This window comes from Aptenodytes forsteri, unplaced genomic scaffold (assembly GCF_000699145.1).
Source record: "Aptenodytes forsteri isolate BGI_AS27 unplaced genomic scaffold, ASM69914v1 Scaffold46, whole genome shotgun sequence".
NCBI lineage: Eukaryota > Metazoa > Chordata > Aves > Sphenisciformes > Spheniscidae > Aptenodytes > Aptenodytes forsteri.
In genome coordinates, this window is record NW_008794774.1 from 4462623 (window position 1) to 4474110 (window position 11488).

Consider the following 11488-nt stretch of genomic DNA (forward strand, 5'->3'; position numbering starts at 1 on the left):
TAATCTGGTTCGGTTTCAACAAAAGAGAAGTATGGAGGATGGAAGCGACAGAGGAATAGATTACCGGGCTGCTAGTAGGCCTTAAATATGAAGCAGGTAGGCATTTAATCAACATGAGACCATATGCCAGTATTACAAGTGTAAAAGTCATTTAGTGCATAGAATCTTGTGAATCAATGCAAAAAAATCTGTACACACGTGTTTAGGTGCAGAAATGTGGCCTTGTGCACTATTAAAATAATTTTGACCTTTCGATCAAATCCAAGGCACTGCAAATACTGGGACAAGATAAACTCCTAGAAATGGAATTAATTTACAGCACAATTGTGGATATTCATATTATTATGCCAGCACATACAATGAACCACGTTGATTGGAGGTATTAAAAAAAAGGAAGGAAAAAAGAGCATAGTCTGAACAGACTGGCAAACTGATATCTTTTTATTTATTTGTGGTTAGTAGAAGAAAAATTAGCCAACTCCTTTTTTCATAATCACAGGGAGTTTGGCTGAAACAATGTAATCTATATTCATTCACCCTGGCAAAAAGAGAAGCTAGAAAATTCCAGGCAATCTTGCTAATCTATACATTTAACCATTCGTACCCATGACTTAGCACCTCCTAGCAAAAATATAACACATGCATGCACTGGGCAAGATCTATGTTACAAAGCCTTTGTCAATTCTGAAAACATACGAGAAGACACTTAAAGTTGTCCTAAATGTTTTTGTACCAAATAAGATGCTCAACCTCTAGCTATTGCTTACTTCTCTGGCTCACCCAGGCTGTGCGGATGTTGACAGGGAAGGTTGTCAAGCTTTCAGTATCCCATTTCTTGGCACTCATGGACTCCCTCTGCTCAACTGCCTGTGCTGTTAAGCACAGCTATATGTTATAGAAATGTTAAAAAAAAAATTTGCAAGCACTGACATTTTATTTTGGTTGACAGGTCTGGGGTTTTTTTTGGTTTTGTTTTTGTTTTTTTCTTTCCTGAGAATCAGAATCACTGAGGCTGGCCAGCCTCTCTGGAAGTCTCTAGTCCCACCACGGCTTGAGCAGGGTCAGCCACAGGTGGTTGCCCAGGACCATGTCCAGTCGGGCTTGAATACCTCCAAGGATGGAGACTCCACAGCCTCTCCAGGCAACCTGGTCTGGTGTTCAACCACCCTCACAGTAAATAAGATTTTCTTAGATTTATAAAGAATTTCCTTTATTTCAATTTGTGTCCATCGCCTTCTGTCCTATCACTGCATACAACAGAAAAGAGCCTGGCTCTGTATTCTTTACCCTCCCATCAGGTATTTATGCACATTGATAAGATTCCCCCCTAAGTCTGCTCTTCCTGAGCCTAAAAAGTCCCAGCTCTCTCACCCTCTCCAAGCTCCAAGTTCTTCATCATCTTAGTGGCCCTTCAGTGGACTCTCTCCAGTATGTCCATGTCTCTCTTGTACTGGGGAGCCCAGAACTGGACACAGCACCCAGATGTGTCTCACCAGGGCTGAGCACAGAGAAAGGATCACCTCCCTTGACCTGCTGGCAATGCTGTGCCTGAGGCAGCCAAGGAGGCTGTTGGCCGTCTTTGCCACAAGGGCACATTACTGGCTCATGGTCAACTTGGTGTCCACCAGAACTCTCAGGGCCTTGTCTGACAAGCTGCTTTCCTGTTGGTCAGCCCCTAGTATGTGCTGGTGCATGGGCTTGTTCCTCCCCAGGTGTAGGGTTTGTCACTTCCACTTGTTGAACTTCATGGAGTTCCTGTCAGCCCATTTCTCCAGCCTGACGAGGTCCCTCTGAATGGCAGCACAACCATCTGGTGTACCCACCAATTCCTTCCACTTTTTTAACTAATTAACAAAATTGTGAAGATACTTGCTATTATCAATCTTATCTTGTTATCACTGTCAGACACAGAATTAAAGTGAGACTAAATGGAGTATATGAGATCTCTAATAAAGACAATTATTAGAATAACTACTATGAACACTTGTGTTTTGAAACATTAACTCTCAAGCCTCAACAGAAATCCTTGCTTGATGACTCAGTGCTGTCAACATTTGATATTTTACTAGAAATCTTATTTTTCTGCCATGTCTGTTCAAAACCTGTCACAATGTGCCAGCTTGCTGTGACAGTCCAGTGGCTGGTACTATGATGGCCTCAAGTTGCGGCAGGGGAGGTTTAGATTGGATGTAAGGAAAAATTTCTTTACTGAAAGAGTGGTGAAACATTGGAACAGGTTGCCCAGGGAAGTGGTGGAGTCCCCATCCCTGGAGGTATTTAAAAGACGAGTAGATGAGGCACTTAGGGACATGGTTTAGTGGTCATGGTGGTGTTGGGTTGACGGTTGGACTCGATGATCTTAGAGGTCTTTTCCAACCTCAATGATTCTATGATTCTATGATTCTATGTGGCTACGACAACCTTGGTTCAAATCTGACTTACAGCAGGAGGGGAACATGTGTTTTTATGCTTCCTTTTCAATAACTTTTAAAATAATTATGTAACTTTGAATGTCCTTTCACCAGATTTTCCTCTGTCACTAGGCACAGCATTGAAAACAGGAAGAAGATTCGCAGACCAAAATTATTGTATGTTTGAAGACAGCCATTGACCAAACAGAAGGCAAGGAAGATTTCCACACCAGACTGCAATTGCCAAAAGGAGCAGGAATTTTTTTTCTGCCACCATAACATTTGTGCCTGCCTTTGCACGCACTTCTCCGTTGGCTTGGGGGATGCCCGGGTGTGCTGCAATAGCAGTGGTCACCCTAGGAAGGAGGCCAGCACGTGGAACACTATAGCTGGTCCACGCTAGGTGGCAATGCTTGCACAGCTCTGCTAGAGGGGACAGAAAACACAAGATACTGGACTTGTCCTTTGTAGCTTGCCGTGATCGTATAGTGGTTAGTACTCTGCGTTGTGGCCGCAGCAACCTCGGTTCAAATCCGAGTCACGGCACAGGGGAGAGGGAACTGCTTTAGTCCTCACTTTTGGAGGCTTGCTGCTGGAGACACACCACTGGGGACATGACACCCACCCGAGCCCACACTCTTCAGTAACTGCTGAACAGGGCTCAGTGTCTGAAGCACAGAAAAAAACAAATGAGAGGAAGCAGTAGCTGCACAAAAAAGTTCATGTAGCTCACTGCTACATGATAAGGTGGTTGACACTCTTTGCATCATAGGCTTTTTGTCTCCTTTTGTGTGATTTCAAGCAGTTCACACAGATGTTGTTATTTTAAGGTTGTCTGGGACAACATTTTCACTGACTTCACTCTGTTAGTTTTTTAACATATCTCCTTTCTCTCTCCCAGTGAAGATTGATTTCTTTCTATGATCTGTCCCCAGGGATGACTCACCACAAAAGAAAATTCCAGAAGAATTTTTCAGGAAAGAACAACAAAGAAGGCATGATATTATGTGCAATTAATTTCTTTACTGTGAGGCTTTTTTGTATCTTTGTTCCAAGAATGATGCACTTATGAGGCCAGTAATCAATAGCAGCAAATGGGAGACATCATGTCTAGATCTGAAATTTGATTAAAGAGAAGCAAGACACCGCTGGAAATGCAGTGCCGTTTTTGTGGGGAGAGGATGATGTGACTGGGAGGATTCTGCCAAGGGGTGGGAAAATGGCCTGACATGATTCTCTGTTTATCTAAGCACCATTCCCTCATCCCGCCTATGCTGCCTGGTGGGGCAGGCTGGGGCGGGGGTGTTAGGGACCAGAGGTTTTCCAGTATGGAGATGGTGAGGTAAAGAAGTTAGCTGAAATGCACAAGGAAAGAAATTTTCAAGAAATACTCCCAAGTGCCTACAGATAGGGACCTTATATACTGATTGAACCACGCAGCAACAGAGTTCTACTTCTAATTTGTTATTAATAGAAGATGCTCAAAAATATATTGATGAACTTCAGATCATATGACCAATTCTAATTTCATCATTAGATAGCTATACATCTTGCTGACTGAAGTAAAAACTACTCATTTTAACCAAATTTCTTCATGCCTAAGCACACAACCCAACTACAAGCCAAAAGAAAAAGCAGGGGATGGAAAAGGAGAAGGCAACAAATATTCATTTATGGGAAATGACTGTATGTTTCTAACAGTTGAGGCCAGAATCTCAAATGTTTTCCTGACTGAAGAGAGTATATGTCCTTGAGGTCAAACCCTATTCAGGCATCTAGACACAGGCTTGCCAGCTCTTGGCCAACTTCGTCCAGGTGTCTGTCTAGGGCTCAGTAAGGAAGCAAGACTATCTTGAAACTGTTAAGATGAAAAGGAATTGCTTTTAAAGTGGGACTCACATAACTATGAAGACCATCAGGGAATATTTAATTCCATTAAACTCATGTCTCAGCAAACCAGAAATAGGAAGGACAATATGGTGAAACAAAGCAGTTCAATAGCTGGTGGATCAATCTCTTAAATCTCTTTCCAGAATTTACACTTTTGTCTCTCTGGAAGAGTTCATGTTTCTTATATTAGGCCTTCTAGAGTTCTTTCGCAATTATTTTTCAGTTAAGTTCAGTTCTTACACAAAAAACCTTCAAATTGTGTTTCTGAAGGGAATTTTCCATGATATGCTAGTTTTCTTACTGTTGCTTTAGCTAAATGATTCAGACTTTTCCTTCTCAAGTGTAACAGTAAAACACTAATTTACCCCATGTGGTTTTAATACAAATGCCTTCATGGTTATATCATAAAGTTTTCTTCTCTGTGCCAGTACAAAGGTCAGTACACCCTCTCGCCTTCAGCTGCATGGTGAATAATAGCAACAGTACAGGTCCCAGAATAAACACATCCTACCATGTCAGATTTTCCTAAATAGAAAGGATATTCGATAGACCTGCCACCCCCAAACAAATTAGTGATACGATTCTGGAGGGTAAAATAAGAGGTTTGCTGCTCATATTAGAGAATGAAAAAAAAAAAATTCCAGGAGTCTGGAAGCACAAGATCTGAACTGGGAATGCAGGGATCCACAAGAAAGAAATTACCAGAAATAGTGCGGTGGCTATGTTGCAGGCTCCATGCGCAACTCTCAGGTGCAAGAGACACGTAGGTGCTGGTTTAGCAGCACAGAGGCAATGATTATGTTAACATTACAGACCGTGTTCCAAGAGAAAATTTTTGCTATATTAGCATGGAATATCAAATCTATGATCCCTTCTCAAAGATTTTTAAGACATTGTGTTTTGGGATCCCTTTGGATGGAGGCTTCTTTGTGACAAAGAAGATATTCCTTTAAAAGAAATATCACAAAGTGTCACCTTCTGAGTTGTTTTTGGTGCACAGAAAATATATACCACATTTCTTTATAAAAGAGTGCAGGAAAAAGTTGTAAAACATTAAGCAGATGAATGACTTTCACAAAGCTTTGTGAAAGAGAGATTTATCAGATGTGTTTGAATCCAACTCAGAGCTGATTTTGCTTCTGTGAAGTTCCAAATCAAGAGGACACATCTATAAAGTTTTTAGAATAAAAAATTGGGAATTTAGAATTCAAGAGATATAAAAACAGAGAGAAATAATTTTTTTAAAAAAAGCAACAGAAAACATTATTTAAATAGTTTTGGATGTTTGGTAGTTTTGGGTTTTGTGCTGAACTGTTGATGAAGACGTGAAACCAGGCCCTACTCAGTAGTTTGAAATATAGTGCAGAAAGTCAAAGGATTCAAACCTGAGCGAAAGCTTAACCCAAAGCAGTACAAGTAGAAAGCTTCAAAAATTGACCATAGTCATCACGTGTTCCAGCGCAGCTCTCTCCAGTGCTGTGAGTGACTGCTGGAGCCTTACAAATGAGAAGCCACACAGTCTCATTTAGAGAGCAGGACATGCTTTCTTTTAAGAAACACCAAAGACAGATTATGAGAAAAGCTACAGAACTGCAGCATCAGACATTGCTTATGCAGTTACGTTTACACATCAGGCTCAGGAATCTCCCCATCTGCCAAATTTTCCCCAATTACTATCCATCCTGCAATAATACCCTGTAAACTCAGAGCTGAATTTCCAGAGATAAAATCATCCCACCTGTGAAATGAATTCCTGGCATTCTTTGCTAAAGCACAACCAGCTATTTAAGCTTTCAGGAGTTCTCTTTACCACAGAAGATCTCCTTTCAAAGAGTCTTCTTGACCAGAGCCCTTTGAAAGGATTTCAGAGGGGACCTATAAAAGTTTTAATATGAGCTGCATTCCTGTAAAGAGAATGAAAAACAGAATTAATTTGATTTGATGACTGCAGATTCAAAACAGCCACTGCTTTCTATCCTGCTCAACACCTGATACGAACATCAGACAGGATACAAGCAACTCGCTGCACTCCTGAAAAATTAATGAAGTAGAACAGAAATCTGCATCAGGTTCAACTAATATTTCAAAAGTTTTTCAAGTCTCTGTTCAGTGTTGCCTTCTTAACAACTAGCTGTCTTTATAGCTTAAAAACTCTAGCAGTTTTAACCCTAATCAAAAGCTAATGTTAAAATACAATAACAAGAAATAAATCTCTTCCCAAGCACTGTTGATGGGTACATCCTATTAGTTTCAGAGCCAAAATGTGAATTAGGCATGTTGGGGATATAGAGAGAGACAGCTCTATGTCTTAAAGGTTTTATGTTCTACGCAGAATGGGCCATGTACGAAAACAATGGCAGGCACAAAAGGACACAGAAGAGCTGCAGTGAAAGGCATTTTCCTCTCTCATTTTTAAAATACTATTCTTCATTTCCCACCAGATCAGCTTGCTGTGTAAAGGCAGAGAAGGCTGCTGAAGCGAACTCTTCTCTCTGGCCTTCAAAGTGTTCTTAGACAAAAAACATTCAGAGCTTCAGAAATATGTAAACCTGGATCCTTGTTAATATTTTGAACATTTTATTATTAGATCATGGTTTCCAACTGGAAAAGTGTTATCTGGACATGTCTGCTAGAGATGAAGACCCACATATTTCAGAAATGTACAGGCAATTCTTTGTACAATTCAAGCTTCAGAATCAGTTCCAAGATTATATCTCTGTGTTTCCTAGTCTGCAATCCTGTTATCCTTGGAAACTGTTTTGTACTAAAGTTTTTGTTTTCTTTTTCCCTAATGAGATGGGAAAATTGACAAATATTTTCTCAGGAAATGGAATGCTGGGAGCCACCTGCACTTGCACGTTTATATTCCAAAATGAAGTTGGGTTTTAATTTTGATTCTCTTGTGAGGAGAACAAATAGCTGCAGGGGGAATTGGTAAGAAATGTCTGATTATCTGCCTGCACCATTCTTGCTCTCAGTTCATAGTGCTAGCATTGAGCCAGCAATACAGATATTGGTATCCTAAATAAACTAAAGTGAACAGAATGACCGCTGTTTCTGGCCAACTCATCATAAAACAAAAAAAAAGGACATTTTGAATTTGGCTAGTGTCCTGTTAAAACTCTTCAAAATCATCAATATTACTATAACTAGCAATAAGGTAATACAGTGTTTCTACATTTTAGCTACATATGAACACTGGATATATAGAAGTCAGTTCCAGGGTGGTTGAGGTCAAGCAGGGGTGAGCCTTGAGTGCAGGGGTGAGCCTCAGGATGATGCATGAGTAGAGTAGAATTTCTGTCATTGCAACTTTTGGATTTCTGTTCTAGGACTTGATTCAATAGGATGCTTTAAAGAATATATACACCTGTGATGAGTTAATTTGGTATTTCTGGGGCTTATAAAATCTAACACAACAGATGGCATTTCTGAGAGACTACAGCAGGGACAGAGTATGAAAGATCATCCTGGTCTCTTTTACGTTAGTGCATGTTTCTAAATTGCTTTCTTTTGGGAAATCAGTCACATCTCTCTCATCAATTAGACCACGAAGTCAAGAGCTAATTGTTCTGATATGCTCCTAAAAGGCTGAGTGACATTTAGACAGGAACTCTGAGGCCAATCAGAGGAATACCCAAAGATATTTTAAAAAACACAACAGAAAGAGCTCTCGTGAACCTGAGGGAGGTGATAAGATGCCAGGGGTCACTAGCCTACTACACCGAAACTGGAACACCTAAGCCTCCAGCCTCCAGAGGTGAGGTGCCCTCCCAGGTCTGCAGGCATACAGGGCTTTGATTTTTCCTGATAGCAGTGTGAAGAAAGTTTTGTTTCACTTCCTCACTGAGTAAGAGGGCAAGGAAAGTTCCTGCTGCTTTGCAGAGAGAAAGGCACCTGTCATTCACACTCTGCAAAAGCTGGACCAGTTGCATGAAACTTGAATCCATCTGAGCCTGGTGGAGATGTAATCTGTTATGCAGAGGACTGATGTCCCATCAGATGATGCAACAATGAGAGAAAGACAGCACTTTCTCTTGAATTAACTCCTTATCCAACTACCAGAAACTCTATATGGCATCCAAATAATCTGATAAACTCCACAATAATGATCTTTTATTAATATAGTTGTTACCAGCTATATAATTTTGTTGTTTATTTATCATTTATTACACAAACTGCCATTAGTTACCATAACTAATTTGTAAAATCCACACAGTCATTTTAGAAGTCTTCATTCTGAGAATCTGAGCTCATATTACTCAGTGAGGCAGGACAGTGAAGTTACACACCATTCCTACCACAAAAACAAAGGGAATCACTGGAATCACTGACAAGTGATTGTTCCTCTTGTCTGTCGTCAGCAAAGACCTTCTGCTAGCAGCAGTTCATGCCTAGGTATGCAGGATTTCCACATCTACCACTGTTATATTTCCAAGCAATTCAGGCTGATTGCTTTATTAGCATGAAAAACTAGCAAAGATCAAAACCAAACAGACTTCATGGCTCAGTCCAGATCTTAAGTGGCTCTAATGAGTAAAAATTACATGCTGACTATGCCACTGTGTTTATCACAATATCCATAAACGTTTAAATAAAAAAAAAATCACACTTGACAACAGGATTACTGGACTAATACTTGCAGCACATAATTTTTTAGCAAACATTCTTGTAAAAGTTACGGAGCCTGTAATTGCTTTCTCATCTTAGGCATGGACATCACTAATAGATTATTTTTGGTATGCAATCTGTAGTTACATCTCTTCAAAAGATGCACCTTTTCCTGCCGTGACTCGGATTTGAACCGAGGTTGCTGCGGCCACAACGCAGAGTACTAACCACTATACGATCACGGCAAGCTATCGGAAAACTGTAAATTAAAGTGACAGCTTTTTTCCCCAGTGCTCTCCAAAATTTTATACAAATGGTGCCACCTACAGTTTACACTGAGTTTTAGCAGCTGGTTCTAAACATTCTTGCAAGTAATTACATGTTACTGTCTTCTCAAAATCGCTTCCAGACTTATTTTTCCTTTCTCTTAATAACGCATGCTTATCAGGATTGCCTAAAAACAGGCTCAGGAGAGTTATAATAACCTTTCTTCTGTCCCCCAAATCTTTTCAGAGAGAACGTTTTTTTCCTATTTTATCAGTCATGGGGAAGGCAAAGTCATGACAACAGAAAAGTCTGGCAGTGTGCTGTAGAGACAGATTTAGACAAAAGAACAAAATCTACTTAACTGAAAACTGCATTTGCTGAGTTGAACCAGGTATGATTCATTCTAATGTAAGTGCTTGTATTGATGGACATCCTCTTCCTTACCTCTGTGTACTGGTTTTGGCTGGGATAGAGTTAATTTCCTTCCTAGTAGCTGGTGCAGTGCTGTGTTTTGGATTTAGCATGAGAATAATGTTGGTAGCACACCGATGTTTTAGTTGTTGCTAAGTCGTGCTTACACTAGTCAAGGACTTTTCAGCTTCCCATGCTCTACCAACTGAGAAGGCTGGAGGTGCACAAGGAGCTGGGAGGGGGCACAGCCAGGACAGCTGACCCAAACTGGCCAAAGGGACATTCCATACCATGTGACGTCATGCTCAGTACATAAACTGGGGAAAGCTGGCCGGGGGGGCCGCTGCTTGGGGACTGGCTGGGCATCGGTCGGCGGGTGGTGAGCAATTGCATTGTGCATCACTTGCTTTGTATATTCTTTTATCATTATTACTATTTTACTTTATTTTAATTATTAAACTGTTCTTATCTCAACCCATGAGTTTTCTCACTTGTGCTCTTCCAATTCTCTCCCCCATCCCACTAGGGCGGGGGGAGTGAACGAGCAGCTGTGTGGTGCTCAGTGGCTGACTGAGGTTAAACCATGACACTCTGCAATAAGAACAGAACATTAAAACATCCTTTTCCATAATTTGTATTCTCTACTGTGGAGGGAAATGGTCAAATGCTACAGATGAAGTCTGGGGGCAGTGATCACTTAGCTTCTATCAACTAAGACCATCAATTAGTGTTATACTGAATCAACTGCTGAGAAGCACCTGCCCTTTGTCAGATGTTCAGACACAAAAAGACTGTAAACAACATTCAGATAGGCACAATAGCAGAAAATTGTTAGTTCTCTCAAATAAGAGCTCCAACAGAAATCAAGCTGTGCAACATAAAGAAAGATTATCATGGGGAAAGAGAATAATGCAGCAAGCTCTGGGACACTCAAGCCCTGCTCAGAAAATGCAGCCTGTTTTCCTCATGCTCACCCTTCCCACAGTTATAGTCATTATTTTATTAAAAAACTTAACTGCTTTGCAAACCTTGCCTGGCTGATAGCCTTGGAGATCACAGCAACAGCACCACTGCAGTGGCACAGTGCCACACTGGGTCTCTGAAGAAGGAGGAAGACATACAAAGAGACTTACTAGGCTGTCATACACAAGACCATTAAAATGTCTTCAGCATGTCTTCAATGTACTGAGATGTGGGTTAACTCTGGATGAAGGTCTGCACGGTGGGGACTAATCCATGAGTAGACTGTGCGAAAGAGACATCAGGCTGGGACTTTAAAAGGCAAACTTACTAAACACACTCTGGTCTGCCAGAGTGCTGAATCGCACTGCCTCTGCCTTAGGGAAATGCACAGGTACTTCCTGCAAGCACAAGGAGGGGTCCTCCCTGCCGCCGGAGCTGCAGGAGGGAAGGAGAAGGTATCTCTCTCTCTCTCTTTCTGATGGTTGCTGGGGACACATTGAGCAAAAGGGTGCTGTAGTTGTGGTTCAGACTGCTGTACCTCACCCTACAGCCTTGCTCAATGGCTTGGTGTGACCAGAATAACATGTTGCTCAAGGGTCAGTGTACCCTTCCACAGGGCATAAAGGCTGCTGCTTCCCTGGTCTCCAATCCTGCCAGGCACAGCCTAGCCCTGTGTTAAGGGACTGCATTGCTGTCACAAACTTGAAAGAAAGAAAAGCAGGATCAGGAGTGGTACACATCTGATGTAAAACTAATCCCTCAACTTAGGTTTGCTGTTGCCTCATAAAGCCATTACGCTTAGCAGAACTTAAGCATAACTGCATAAATAAGCAACGACAAAAAAATAAGGAGGCACTAGGATTCTCCCTATCTTCCCCCTCCACCCCTGTCTTTCAGTTCTCATGCCACAGATATCTGGAAAGCAGGTGTCAGCA

The 11488-nt window shown here is 41.2% G+C and overlaps 2 non-coding genes across 2 annotated transcripts; one reads left to right on the forward strand and one right to left on the reverse strand.

Annotated features, from left to right (window-relative positions):
- The first annotated feature begins 2885 nt into the window (after positions 1-2885).
- On the forward strand, positions 2886-2957 carry TRNAH-GUG. The gene has a single exon. It is a non-coding gene; the product is annotated as a tRNA-His (tRNA).
- A 6128-nt stretch (positions 2958-9085) lies between these two features.
- Positions 9086-9157, reverse strand: TRNAH-GUG. The gene has a single exon. It is a non-coding gene; the product is annotated as a tRNA-His (tRNA).
- Between the last annotated feature and the right edge of the window lie 2331 nt (positions 9158-11488).